Raw genomic sequence first — 15441 nt, forward strand, 5'->3', positions numbered from 1 at the left:
ACTACATATCAACTCTTTTTGTAAAGTTATTAAATGTATTTCCTGTTAATGAAATGTTTGGTGCTTTTGCAATGCATGGCCGAGTGAATGTGTTTACTGTGTTGGCCAACACCCATGATAGCATGCCTCTAGCCGTGTCACAAGAGTGTGTGTGTGTGTGTGTGACGGGTCAAATTGAATTTGAGAGCGTCTTTAGGTCAAATGTTCCATCAGTCGCTCTCTTACACGTTGTTTTCAGAGCGCCCCTGACAGACTTCTCTGTTTAGCTTCCTCCAGCACGCAAACACCAGCCACGACTCTAGACCCCGCCGTGCCTGCCAAGCATAACAATGGCTGTGTCTCAATCACCTTATATAGCCTCGTTTTCACGTGGCATTGAGTGTGCTTACAGGATCTCACTAAAAAAAAAATCCTTTTGAACTTAACCCCGCATAATTTGCGAGGATAAGTGTGCCGTCATGTACAAGCATCACCTTTAGGTTTTACCTGCTAGTGTGAAAAAACAGAGCAAAGGAGTCTATCTTTAGATGGGAGCTTTTGACACAGAGGCTGGTGGCCTGACTGCAACATGCTTAAAACTGGTACGGCCTCGGGCTGTAATTAGATAATCGGGGGGGGGGGGGGACGACGACAATAAGCTTTTGTTTCGGAGGATCAACACATAATATGCCTCATGCTCTGAGCTGGGCCGATCCGACAGCCCAGTTACAACAGAGGAGCGCTAGAGAACATGGTGCAGAAGGTAGGAGTGATGATTAAGTCGTGACCTGCTCATTTTCAATTCTCCTTTTTGTCTGAAAAGCTGAAGTTGATTGCTTACAACAGTCTTAATGACTGGTAGGTTTCTTTTTCTTTTTTTAAACTTTTGTCCAGATCATTGATTGACATTGACGCCTCTTTTGTGTTTGGTTATCTTTTGAAGTTCATGAAGCATGTCATGCCACGTCAACTTCATTCACCCAAAGTTCGATCTCCTGTGTTGCTGCTAGACCGCGGTTAACAACGGGAGCCAACAAAATCCGCTGCCCTTTTATTAGGCCAGTTACAGTTTTACAAGGAAAGCTGGACGGCAAGTCATGATGAAAAATCTTTAATTTCCTTGTAAACCTTAATGCATTTGTAGTTACGGCACCGACCTACGTATAATGACATTATCAACTCGCTACCAAGTACCACAGACACATGATAGTCCATGGGACGTTACAGTGCAACCATACACTGTCTAAATACATGGTACTTTATTGGAAATTTCAACAAAACCTTTACACCGTGAGATGACGGAAAGTTACAGATGAGCTATAATGTAATATAATAAATAATATAAGGAGAGAGAGAAATAAAGATAATCCAGTGCCATGAATCGCAACAAATTGGGATATGGCCTGCATAGATACGTTTACACAGGAATAACCTAGTGGGAAGTGAGAAATATACGTTTACTAAATTGGTTAGGCCATATACCAAGAAGTAAATCCATTTTATCAGAATTTATAAATGCAGTCGATTATGTGTTTTACTCAACGTTTATCTGATGGCTGGTGTCTGAATGCTTCTTTTCAGAAAATATTTGATTTGCAAAATAGTATGATAGATTGCTGTAGTTTAACCTCGAGCACTTACGACAGCTGGAGGTTGTGATAAATTTTCCAGAGGTCACAATATGATTAAGGAGATAATTATGTTTCTTAACATCCAACTATGGCATGTCTGAATATGTTCAGTTTGGCGAGTGGTTGCAATTTGGCTTCAAAGGGTCGCAAGCCAAATAGGTGAAGTATAGAAGTATACAAAATACAAATGTATATGGTCATATAAACATTCAAAATACATAATGTTGCATTCTTTGTGAAAATCATGGAGAATATCCTGCCACCATGAAGTACAGTAGAGCCAGTAGCAGTGATTTATTTAGTGAGCTGTGTCACTGTGGTATCGCATGCAGTAAAGAAAAGTTGACTTGAGGTCACACCGCCGCCAGTTGGCGCTTATAATTGAGCAGAACAGCGCACATGCGCACCGTGTAGCGTGAGCTGTCATCACATTGGGACACGTGAGGCAACCACACATGTACATTTTCTTTAGGAGCGCAACGAGCTCCTGCCTTACTCACAGACCGCATATGAGGCGCCTTAATACGTTGTCTTTTCGTGACATATCACACCCAGCGTCGGGCTTTAACTCGCCGCGTGGGGTTTTGGAACAGCGCAGACAGAAGTCTGCACCTTTAAGCCCCGCAGAGTGCACCGAGTTCGCGTGTCCGTAAAGGCGGCGGCACGGTATGACCGACCGCCGCGTAGACTACAGTGTACCTACAGTAACCCGGGCAGGTCCTCCTAAAAAAACACACACACACACGTCTGCGTCTTTAAAAAAAACTCTTTACCGGGTGGTGCATGATGTCAGGCGGCATGCACTGTTCATGTGAGCGGCGTTCACTTCCTGCAAAGGGATAGGAGCGGGCAGAGAGAAAAGAGTGGGATAGAGAGATGGGGGGGGGGGGGGGGAGAGAGAGAGAAAGAGAGAGAGATACGAGCGAGGGACGAGCAGCCAAGATAGGACTGGAGTGAGAGAGTGAGCCAGCGGACGAGGGGGAAACCGGGCCCTGCTGTTGTTGTGGGGGTTTTCTTTTTTACACCCCGCAAACTTTACAGGTTATCCGAAGAGAGAAAAGCCTGCCACATCTGCGCCAGCTGACAGCCGCGGTTTATGGAATAGCGACATATTTTCGGGTAAATATCTCCCCTTCTGTCTTGGCTTGATGTTTACAATGCCTAGCTTTTGTGTGACGCATAGGTTTATTTTTTTTGTTTTACCGTGCATTAGTCCCTCGCTGCTCCTTCTTCACAGCCACAACAGGCAGCCGCACACCCCGACTATCTGCTGACATTACAGCATGGGAGTTCATTTAGATGAAACTACCAGCTAAACTAAGTACGACTCCTCAACTTTCATGAAGTGATCTCGCGAAACGTGAATGTTTTCACGCGGAGGATAATAGGTGTACCATGCGGTACTAGAATGGTTTAATCCAATTTAAGGAGTAATATGTGTACCTCTTTACCATCCATAAATGATTGTAGTCTAATTATAAAGCCGGGCAGTACTTTTAAACTCTTAACCACAGGAAATAGTGGTGTAGTTAGTTGCAACTGTATGAGCAGAGAAAGTGGCACGATATTATCGGTCTTGCGTCACGATGAAGCCAAAACAAAAAAAAAATCTCTCCGCCCATAAGGATCCATTGTGGTGCTGTATGTTGCATTGTTGCGTCAAGGAATGGGCCTACTTTACACCAATCAATTGAAGTTGCTGCTGTGTGGGCCATTATTGCACAAATGTAGTAATCGGTATGCGGCTGGCTTCCCAAATTCTCAACCTTCAGCATTTTCCACGCATTCAATTGTCAGCATTGTTAGTTCCAGGCATTTCTTTAAATTGTAGTTTCATCTTTAACATGTTTCCTTCATACAACAGACAAAACAAGACATGACACAGGCAATAAAGTATTTGGGCCAAAAAAAAATGTGGTTCATACACTTTACTGTTGCCTGCTACAGTGTCAGCTGTTTACCTCACCTGAACCCTGCAGGAGTCAACCAAGTATACATGCAATCCCCTCCCCCCTTTCTCCTGCATATACATACATGGGTGCAGTGTGTGTGTGTGTGTGTGTGTGTGTGTGTGTGTTTGTGGCTAGCCGGCATGCAACTTGTGGCAATTTTCTTCATTTCCTGTCACTTTGCTTCCCTCTCACACACAATCTCTCTCCGTCACCCTGCTCTTATTCTCTAGTCCGCCGCCAAGCCGTGCGTTTATTCTCAAGATGACCATAAAAAAACACAAAATCCCAAATATTTCCAAGTTAGTTATGGTCTACACATCTTAATCTCTGTCATGTGGTTTCGACACAGACCGAGCGTGTAGCTTACAGTGTATGTCGCATCCTGGTCCCCCAGACAGGTGTCGCGCAGGTCGGACATTAAAACGACAGCTTGGCTTATGGACTGGTATGAATCATTTAGGTAGCGTAGTGGCGTTCCTCGCCATTTTACACTTTTGAGTCCCACTTCAGAGTGTTTGAGCGTTTTTAGTGCCCATCTGTTTCTGCTTCTCCACTGAATAACATCATGGGGCATAACAAGGTGTATCGTACTTCCCTTTTGAATTACTAAAACAGTGTGAATCCATAGGTGTGCCTGCCAGACTTAAAGGTAGCTTTTACAAGGTGGTTTACGATGTCCCTCCCCCTAAATACGGGGAAATCAGATTGGGGTAATGGGAGTTTTTTACTGCAAAGCTTCTATCTTCAGTGTTTAACACAACATACATGGAAAATGTGGGACTTTTTTTTTTTTTTTTTCCTCTTTCTCTCGAAACGGAGGCCCTCCAATGCCACTCGACTTTGACTTGGACGTCTGCCAAAAGGGCTGTGATGGCTCTCAACAGCTGTATTTGTCTGTGTGTGCGTATTTGCGTGTGTCGGTGAGTGTGTTAGCGCATGTGTGTTTGTGTGTGTGCTCTCGCTCTGTCCCGGGATGCCCTTCCTCCATAGGCCTCACATTATACAGCATTCCACAAGGGGGCCCGGGGCTGTGTGCAAGTGGGGAGTGTCAAGGAGAGGGAGAGAGAGGGAGAGAGAGAGAGAGAGAACGACAGCACAGTTTCAAATATAACTGATGCGGATACTGGCAGAGAAGGGTGAAAGAGGGAGAAAGTACAAAGGCTGCGAGAGACTTGCCTCATCTCTTGTTACAACCCTGAATGAACTAGAATTGAGGTTGCCTCGACACATGAAAGGCATATTCAGGTTATACAAGCTATGATATTCTTAATTTCTGAGAACACAAATATTTGAGGACAACAATAACACACTTGGAACATTCAGAACCTGGAGTTTTTTTCCCCTTCATTTGCTCTGCGTGTGTGTGTGTGCGTGTCTGCTTGGTGCACTTTTATCTGCACTCTATATGCGTGTACACTCATGTGGGGAGTGTGTTTATGTGTGTTTGATTTTCCTTTCCTGAGACGGTAATGAGTCATTGCTGATGGTATGCGATACAGGGCACCAGTCATGCATCATATTCTCATACATTCTTGTATCCACTATGTAGCACAACAACTACTGCTGCTGCTGCTGCTGCTGCTTGTGTGTTCAGGCATGTTGGTTGCTGCTATTGGAACAGTGTAGGTTAACTGGCGATTCTAATTGTACCTTTTCTACACAAATCCGTTGGTCTGCACTCCAGCGGTTTGTAAGGTGTCGAGGTGTTTGTTTCCTTTGAGTGGCGGCAACTGAAATCTGTTCGCATATATGAACCATTTCCTATTGGTTCTGTTTGGCCAACGTGCAAATGTTTTGTCATGTAGTATTTCGCAGAGCACTTAAACTAATGTACCAGAGAGCTGGAATATAAAAATACGACAGTTTGGTGCTCTTCTTAATGTGGTGATGGTGTCTGTCAGTATCGGGGGGGTAGTTGAGTATAAAAGCCTGGTACGGTCCATAACTCTGAGATGAATTTAGTGTTAGCCATCCAAAAAGATAGAAACGGAAGAACCAACACTCTGTGTGGGTTTGGAGGTGCGAGATCCAGGATTTGGGAGCGTTTCGATTGCTTCTCGACGTGTCGACGGCGAGCTGGCTCATCTAACGGCGCTAACGGCTCTAAAAGTGCAAACTATTGCGAAAAAGTTTCTGACAGAGCTAACGGTGTTTACCTGAGGTGGAACGGGTTTATTCAGGTAGACATTTCTTTCCTCACATAGCAAATGGTTGTTTTCTGCTATATTAACTCTGAATGTTAAATACAGCTCCTGTTTTAAAGGGGTATAACTCCTCATCGCCTGCAATGCAGATTAATAGTAAACAAAGTCGGGGGCCCCGGGGACATTGCCTTGTCCACATATTTTCTCATCAAAGCCCAAATTAAGTTGGGGACTCTCATCAAATCAGATTGACTGCTTTATAGGTGAATCTGGCTGCACTGCTGATAAAATAGATTAACTTAGTTCAACGAAATTACGTCCAAATGACTAATGTTCCCTGGTCTGTCTTCTAAATAATATAGCTCCCCGGTAGGCAACGTTTTCCACCCAAATCAATCGTTAAAAAAAGGGGTTTTGATGATATATATGTGTAAGACTTCATCAATAAATTTGGAAGCAGAAGATTTGCATATATCTTGCATGACACCATTAGTTTGCAGCCAGACTACATGTTAAAAGGTGATTGCCAAAAAGGGTTGGGCAGTTCCTCAAATGCACCGCTCATTCCAATGAATAAGTCGTGTAGCAGGCTCTTGGAATTCACTACTACCTTTTGTTAGTCCCTCATACTTTCAGTCGAATGTAAAACATAAGGAAATCTGTTGCTTTTTGTTTATTTATGCATCCTTAAAATAAATTTCTTATCCCCCCCCAGTGGTTTGTAGTCTACACAGAGATGGTAATATTGTTATGGATCTGAGATTCTACGACCATTAAGTACTTTGTTTGTTGTTTACTGTGCACGGACACACGGGTACAGTGCATTTATGTACATGCTGAAGTACAGAAACGTGGAAAAAAACATAACGAGGGAGCAAATGTGAGAAAGAGAGTATCAGCAAAAGCCATTAGGATCCTTAAACTGTAGCTCATTTGGGCTACTTTGGCTGCGTGCTTTTCAGGAAGCCTTCCAAGAATTCAGACAATGAACAGTAAACATGGCATGTTCCTCAGAACAATTCCACATTAGATCTCAGAGATCACGTGTCTCCTTTTCTCAGAATTGACTGCCCCCCACACACACACACACTACATTGCTGATAACTGCAGCAGCTAAATCGCATGTTCCATGTGTATGTACTGTACTTACATTCGACAAGAAGGAGCTCCCGCAAACTGACAAATGTGCAGAATCTCTTTCTCTGTAACACTCCCTCTGTCTAACTCGCTCTCTCACTCTGTCTCGGAGATTTCTGGTAAGTGACATGTTTGGTCGTTGGCATAATGCCTAGCAAGATCACATGGCATGAATGTCGTGCCTGTGTGTGTGTCTGTGTGTTCATTTGTGCTTGAGTAGAAAAGAAAAAAAGAAAGAAAAGAAAGGGAGCATGTGCACATTTGATTGTTCCAAGTATTTTCAGCATGAATAGGAGCACGTAGCCGTAGCGAAGAATTATGTGTCGAGAAGTATGATAAGGACGTGTTTCTGATGGTCATGAGATTTCATTCCCAAATTGGATGGAACATTTTATTTAATACTTCACAGTCGAAGCCTGATTTTATGGTATTTGTGGCATCATCACATAAAAAAATGAATGACGGTTATGTAGCCTTATAGAGAGCTTGTTTCACTTGGTATTGTAACATGTATTCGGGCCGATTCTGAAAAAAAACAGCATTACGGCGGGCCGTGCATTTTATACCTGGGCCTTCTGTGCTGACCTACTACAGTTGAAGAACCTAATCATGAGCCACAGCTACGGTTATTATTTGTTGCTTACGAACCGATAAATACGTTTGAATAATACTAGTGCATTTGGAAAATGCAGAAGCTTTAATTGTGGGAAATATAATGTTTTCGGTGGACTGCGCTCACGTAACAGACAACGGGCTTTGTGACCTCTGAACCCGGAACAAAAAAAAATGAAACAAAAAATAGTTGAGGCTACGCTAAACTAGCTTAACGGGAAAACAACCGTGGCAGGTCTCAGCAAAAGTTTCATTCTCAGCCGTAAAATGTGCACCGCTTCTCCGCCTCTGCCTTTTCCATGCTAGCTGTGGGGTTGACCGGCCCTTTGATACGATGTCCAGTTTTTCTGGTCTTGAGAAATCCGTTTCCCCTCCTCCTTCAGCCATTGAGTGTTAAAAAAACACAGCTAGGTTAAAAAAAGAAAAGAATCTACACCAAGCAAAACGCTAAAAATAACTTACATGTTTCAACCTGAATTCTTAGTAAACACTAACATCTGCTCGCTAGCTTTCTGTTTGACAAAAGTCACGCTAGCCCACTGACCAATCACGGCGCACGTTAATGCAGACGTACTTAGCAGGCTACCTGGGTAGCACTGGCACGTCAAAGAATACGCCCAACATGTCAAACTAAAGATCTGATTGGTTGAAGAATATGACAATCAACAATATCGTCCCCATTTACTTTAATCTGCAAGGTCTACCTAGAGGACCTCGGGCCTCTCTCCTTGCATAGAGAAATAGAGGCTGAATCTGATTGGATAAAAGCTCTCCTTAAAACAAGCTGTGCTGGAAGCAGCGCTGCAGGCTGGAAGCAGAGCAGCAGAGGAAGACTGGAGCTGTGCAATGAGGAAATAAGCTAATGGGGGGGGAAAAAAATTACAATACATGTGGTGTATTTGTGAAAAATGATTCAATTATAAAATAGCTATCACTTTGTGATTCTGTTTAGGCCAGCAGAGAAGGCGTAGCTGGCCCTGACGGCACTTAATTTCCCAGTCGGGGAACTCTGGTTGAACTCCTTTTGTGGATTTACATCAGGGCTCACCACCATAAGGTCACTTGTATTGACTTAAATATCTCTAACGAAGGATGTGTGCCCCCCCCCCCCCCCCCATATCTTTGCAAGGGCTGTTGTAACTGAAGACTGTAGCTTGATAAATTTTCTCAGATCCTTCAAGTTTCGGCGAGGGGACATTAGACTTACTGTGAAAGTCAAACCTATAATTCGGGGGGGGGGGGGGGCGGAGACGCACAGACATGCACAAACACACGAATTCACAAACTCATAAATAAAACCCACAGAATCATTCAGGTACACACACATAAGTAGAGAGAGAGCGAGAGAGCACTGTGGATGGCATTTATCCTTGCAGCCCACCTCAATTTGTCATGCTCTTCTCGCTGTGTGCTGTACATAATTAAATCGCTGCAAACTTCAAGTCTCTCTAGACTCGTGCCAGTAAACAAAGCATGCTAATTAGCGCATAAGGTAGTAAGCGAGGAAAGCAAAATAGGCTGACCCCTTCTCTGTGGCGATGACCTGTCCTGTATGTGCTCTTCATGTCCTAACAGCCTGGCAGAATGCTGGTAGGAGCCAGTGGAAAAAGACAGGAATCTGAGGAGGGTCGTTTTCACTACACAGCCCCCCCCCCCCCCCCCCCCCACACACACACACACCCCTCCCTCCCATTTCCCCAGCTAACATGCGTTTGCAATTACTGTAAAATTACAGCATCACTTACCTGATGCTTGCAATTGTGTTCCCTGCAGAAGGGGGAAAGCCACACTGACTTGATTTTGCCTGTAAATGTATTGGTTGCTAATATGCTAAATTATAGAAATGGCCCTTGTTTTGTGGTTGTTCTGAAGGCAACAATTAACTTAATCATACCTTGATGTGCTACGTAGCTACAGCCGGTTAGCGCCTTCAGCATTAGGACTCGAAACAGGGAAAGAAGCTAGCCTGGCAAAGATTTTTTTTAAAGACAAGATCTCTCCCTACGAGCTCCCCTAAAGCTCACGATTTAACACGTTGCATCTCGTTTATTTCATCCACGCAAAAAAAGGTTGTCAGGCGTTGCTCCTGACCAAAACAAAAATAGTCCAGCACGTAACCCCTTTAAATGGACAACTTGATGTTTTTGTACTTGAGTGTTTGTTTTCTTTAAATGAGATACAACGTGTTTATTAGTGAGCTTTAGAGGTGCTGGTAGGCAGATGTATTTATTTTCTACCATTGGACAGAGCAAGGCTAGCTATTTCCCCTTGTTTCCAGTCTTTGTGCTGAGCTAGGTTAGCCAGCTGCTGTCGGTATCTTCAGCTTTATCTAACTTTCAGAAACAAACCAAATAAGTGTATTTCCAAAAATGTGGAACTATTACTTTAATATTAAAAAAATATATATATTTTAATTGATAAATTTGTAGCTATATGAAAAACAGTACAGGCCATATTGTCAGTCCATCCACAAACCAAAATAACATTTTACGAAAAGTAAAAAAAACAAACATCCCGTTTAAAGTTTTCACGAGGCTATTATAACTGTGAGACTTTAGTACAGGATCACGCAACAGCAAGCACTTTAAGTCACGTACACTTGTGTGAGTTCATTCTGTGGAACTACCACATGATTTAGCAATCACACTCATCCTCATTTGACCCCCATCTATATGTATATACGACTGTGAAAAATGCCCCGTTCATTGAGTCAATGTTCTCTCAACTCTGACTTGAGAAAGAGATTTTAAAAAAGCTCTGTTCGCAGAGGTCAGCTCGGGCCCTTCTCAGAGTTTGGCCATGAGGTTATTAACCAAGGTGGCATGTTATTTGATCACATGTATGCTAGCTTAGTCTGGTGCTGACTGGGAGACTCTTAGGTCACACTGACGGGTGTTTGCGTGTGAGGGTGGGGTGGACGGGGGGGTAATGCACTCAAAATAAATGTGAATGTATTGCTGTGCACTTGAACAAACAAGGCTTTTATAACACGTAACACTAGACAACATTCAATTTTTTATTATTATGGGAAACGTCCCATGTCATGAGACGGCTTTTTAATTCACCTACCCCGAAGATCATGTCAAACAGCATTTCGTTCCCCTACTTTTTGTTTTCTCTTGCATGCAAGATGATGAATTAAAGCATTCTGTCTGCTCTAATTGAAAAAAATGTACATGGCTGAGCCGATGTGGGCGCTGCTCTCTCTATATATGTCTTTGTGTGGGTGTGCGTTTGTGTTTGCCTGTCTGTAGACAGTGGGCCACTGATGCTGAAAGATGTGTCCTCATTTTTTATTTTTTTTTGCACTGCGCTGGGCTCCTCTGGCGGTCATGTTGGGCTGCTCTGATGTCACGCATGTGTCACTGCAGAACATTCAGCACAGCGCGGGGTGATCAAAATGGCATGTTCATCATCTCCATATCCCCCCCTCCGCCCCACCCCTCTCTCTCTTCTTCTGTGTCACTCTCTTCCTGTCGCTCACTCTTATACTCACTGTGCTAGATGCACTGGAAACTTTAACACAGTTTGTCGTAAAGGTGCCACAATCCTTCTCCTCTCACCTAGCCTTGCCCCCTGTTTGATTGACGCTCTTGCTGCAGCTGCTATCCTTATCATTTTAATTGTTCTCGGATGAACATTCACTGGCAATAATGTGTCACATTCTTCCAACACATGAATGCCTAAAGACCTTATCGTTGAAATGGCTTTGCAGCTTGTAAAAACCTAGAGACTTTTTTTGTTTTGTTCTCAGCGTAAATGAGAAAGGGAAGAACTTGTGAAGCTCCTTAGTCTCATGGATGGAGCTGTGCTTCAGGAATTACAACAATAGGAATTTGGGACCAGCCCTTCTAGCAATCTCAGCTATATTTTCCAATATTTTGCTGGAAAGTAAGTTACCGTAGTTATTCTTTTCAAGGCCCAAAATGTACACGTTACAGTGCAGTCATTACTTAAATGCTGGTAGTTAACATGGCTTGGATTGATGAGGCTGTAAAATTGATAAATAACAATTTTTCTCAGATTTTTTGAAATAATTTTAACACTGACTGTTTGAAACCACATTTTAAACTATTTTTTTTATTTGTTTCTGTTATCTTAAAAGTCCCCCAGCAAAGCTTAAGCTCTTTGTGATTCAAACGCCCGGGAACTCCCCACCCGCCAGAACCTTTTGAAGTTCCATGGATGAGTCTGAAACGGCAAATCCAGCTCGCTTTGGCTTCTAGATCGACTTTGACCTGGATGACTAAGAATCTTCGCAGACAAGAATCACAATGCTGACATAAAGACGAATATATATTCCAACCACACTTGGAGATAAAGTGTGAAGTATAAGGGAGGAGGGGAAGAAGAACGTTATGGTGAATCTGAAAACCTAAAAATGAAAAAATAATCGCACCCTGTCGAGCTTTTGACGACTAGTAGCAATGTGTTTATCAGTAGGTCCCCGTTTTTGTTTTTGTTTTTTCACACGCACATGTACGAGCATGCACAGATGCGGGCGAAGCAATCCACACTTCTTCCACCGGTTTCACGCTATTCCACAGTCGGTGGCACGAATGCACAAAGAAACACAGCAATGTGCCAACCGAGGCAGGATGGAAACAATTCAGGATTTGAAATGTAAGAATTTCTACAAGTAAATGCACTCTGTGGGTTTATTAGACCTTAAGGACACGCATTATGGTAAATAACACTGAACATGAAAAATGTTTTGATTATTATTGAGTCAATCTATTCAACAGATCGACGTTAAAAATACATACGGTTTGTACAATGAAATATTTTCTCACTCTGTTCACTTAGTGTCTCTGGTCTGTGTAGTGTGTGCAGGATCACCACTGATATGCTTTCATTTCATACTGATTCACCCCATTTCCCATTTTTCACTGTCTGGTTCACCACGAAAATCAAATCACGTTGAAAAAAAAAGCATACAGAGCGTCTCCATTGATGCACATACACTCGCACACATGCAGACCTCCTGTGAAATCTAATTGTAGTCCTTGTGCGACACTCAGCAGGCCCACTCATGGCCCTTGTCCCCAGATGGAGGTCACGTTAAGGAGGATATCCATGGGGTTTTAGGGCCCTGTGCTTTTGTGCAAGCAACTGCACAAATCCGCTGTGTTTTTAGCATACTTGAGTATCGGATGTCTCGTGGCCAGGAGCGCGAGCACAGCAGTAACACCCCTGCTTTGTAATTGTACTTGCAAGAATAAATTATCAAGGAGCTCTAAAGGCAGGCGTCAACTACAGCCAATCAGCTCCGCCTCAAACCTGTATACCTTCCGTATACAGAACTGAGGGAGCGCATTCGCGATGCGACAAAGGCTTCTCCGGAGAATGAACCGATGTCCTTGTCAAAAGCGGGAGTTGAACGCAAACGCTGTTATCTGTTCACATACACTTTGCACCGTGAAAAAGTTCCGCAATTTGTATGCATTCACACTGGTCCGACAATTTGGTACATCTAGATAAAATTAGCCTCGCAGTAAACCCTACCTTCATGAAGGTAGGATTAGAAAAAACTGCATAACCCTCCCTTTTTTTCTTGTTTTACAGAATTATTTCATACAGTCCCCAACTTTTTCAATGAAACTGTAATTAAATGTGCCATGCATACCAAAATTGAGACCAATATCGGTTTATTTTTAAGTAATGTCACCACCAAATGGGAAAATCTGCCTGAGCCCATCAAAACTGATACTTTGCTGGCAGAAGATAAGTGCACACCAGCATGAAATTAGCACCCGTAGGCTCATGGAAAACATACAGTTGTGTGTTACGCTTTGGACACCCACCAGTCGCATGGCAGCTGGGAGCCGATGCCAATGTAAAGGATTTATCAGTAAACTGCCCCCCCCCCCCCCCCCCCCAAAAAGAAATGGCACTCGTGGTGCAGGATACTGTATCATTGTGTATACACACACACACACACACACACAAATGCTGCTGCTTAACATCCACGCATTTGTTCTGCTGATGCCATTCCTCGTCTCGGTGGACTCTCTCTTCCCTCCTTTTTCTTCCTGTGCTGGTTTTCGTAGCTTCCTTTTTAAGTTTGAGATCGGGGGGGGAATTTTCGGTCTTGTGTCAGTGTTTGTTCAAAACATCTCAGTCGTGCGTGAGTTTCCCTGCTGCTCCAACGTCACACTTATGTGTTGCTATAAACTGGAACGACCCGCTGGCCCCTGTGGTTCTGCAATGTGAGTATTACTGAAAAAAAAAAAACCCCAATTATTTGAATGGTAAAATTATTGATTCGGCCGATCAGGTCTATTTAGCTTAATAGTATTTGATTACTCCAGCGTTTTGTGTTTTCTTTGTATTTTGTGTCCGCAGTTTCATTCCTCATCCAGACCTCTTTTTTCAGCATTACCTTTCTCTGTTACTCAGACTGATTTCCCTATTTCTCTCTAACTCTCTTGTCCCCGTGACTGTGCTTTGTCAACTTCTCTCTTGTTCTTTTCTATTTGCATCTTTCACACACACTCCCTCTCTCTGTCCTCGCTCCTTTTGTTCGTCTAACTCCTCTGTTCCACCCCTCCTTTTTTCGCCTCTCTGAATTTATTCTCCCCTAATGTACCTTTTCAATTTTTCTCTCCCTCCTCTATCTCTATCTCTTCAGCTCTCAACTGTACGCCCAAAAGTATATTCAAAGGGTATATGTGAGTTGACGTATGGGTGTGTCTAGTCGCCGGAGTTTGGTGTGATATCGTGGCCGCTGCTCCTGTTTGTTTGTTTGTTTACCTCCCACAGCCACTTGGAGTTCATTAGCAATGCCTTTGCCTCAGGAGGATCATCAACACACACACACACACACACACACACACTCACAAACGCACACACACGGACATGCTCTTCCTCTGTCTTTCCCACTATCTCGTTTTTTCTCACGCACATCACCACGTCTACAAGCTACACAGACCGGTAGCCCACCGTTACGGGAGTTTCCTGTCACAACTTTGTGTTTGGTCTCCAACCACAGACGTGTCAGAGTTTAAGCTGCAAAAAGAGGTCGTTAATTTGCTGCAGTGCTGTCTTCCTCCATAAAGCGGCTGCGTTTTTTTACATATGTATTGCAGTACGTGTTCATGTTGGCACCTTTCCCTTGTCCCTGCACTAGAAAATGGATGGATGTTATTCGTCATTTTATACAAATGACATTTGAGCCTTTGACTGATTGATTTTAGGGGAAATAAACAGTGTCCACTAATTACAGTAGCAATCAGATTAATATTGCATGTGATAAGGGTGGGCACTCAACGAAATGTATAAAATTACCAAAATTATGAATGTCTTACCGGTCTGAATCTCAAACCGCAAATTTAATTGAGTTCCATTATAAAATTGAGAATAGCTGCAAAAAAACGGGATTTCAAAAAAAGAATCGTTAGTTTCCATCGTTTAAACGGCTCCTAATACAATACTTGTTCGAATAAATTTGAACACAACCCACATAGCGTGATTCTAAATTAACTTGTACAATTTGATTGTGTCCTCTGCTAGCAAACACTCCCACCCTGATGATTTATATGCTAGCTTGTTAGCACGCAGTAGCCTATTTACACTTACTGCAGATTCCGATGAGGATTTATTTGGAGTTGTGTTGCTGGACACGCGGCGGACGTTCAATTTCCTTTAGCTGGTTTTATTTTATTTGGTCTCTAACAACTCCGGAGAGAAACATCTGTCTCTTTTGAGTTAGTCACTTTGAGCGACCCCTTTCACATTACGCACGGCCATTTGTTCGTGATTATACAAATATGGATATGTTTATAAGTGAATAGCTAAGAGGCGACTTCAGAATCATACAACCAGAAATTCAACAAATCAATCAGCTGATGGCCAGAAAACTGTACGTGGTCACAAGAAATACATTCTCAGGTACTGATGTATTACAACTAATTGTGACATGATGATGTGATCCAGGTTTTAGGTCAAATCATCCCGCCCTAGTATTTCACTTTCTACATGACTTAC

General features: G+C 43.0%; 1 protein-coding gene across 1 annotated transcript in view; it reads left to right on the plus strand.

Annotated features, from left to right (window-relative positions):
• The first annotated feature begins 2535 nt into the window (after nt 1–2535).
• Nucleotides 2536–15441, plus strand: part of nacc2 (NACC family member 2) — a 28595-nt gene continuing 15689 nt past the window's right edge. Inside the window, exon 1 of the mRNA XM_079289798.1 lies at nt 2536–2729. The gene's annotated coding sequence lies outside the window, so the exon portion shown is untranslated. The remainder of the gene's footprint in view (nt 2730–15441) is intronic.

Source organism: Melanostigma gelatinosum (genome assembly GCF_949748355.1).
Source record: "Melanostigma gelatinosum genome assembly, chromosome: 18".
In the NCBI taxonomy this organism is placed as follows: Eukaryota; Metazoa; Chordata; class Actinopteri; order Perciformes; family Zoarcidae; genus Melanostigma; species Melanostigma gelatinosum.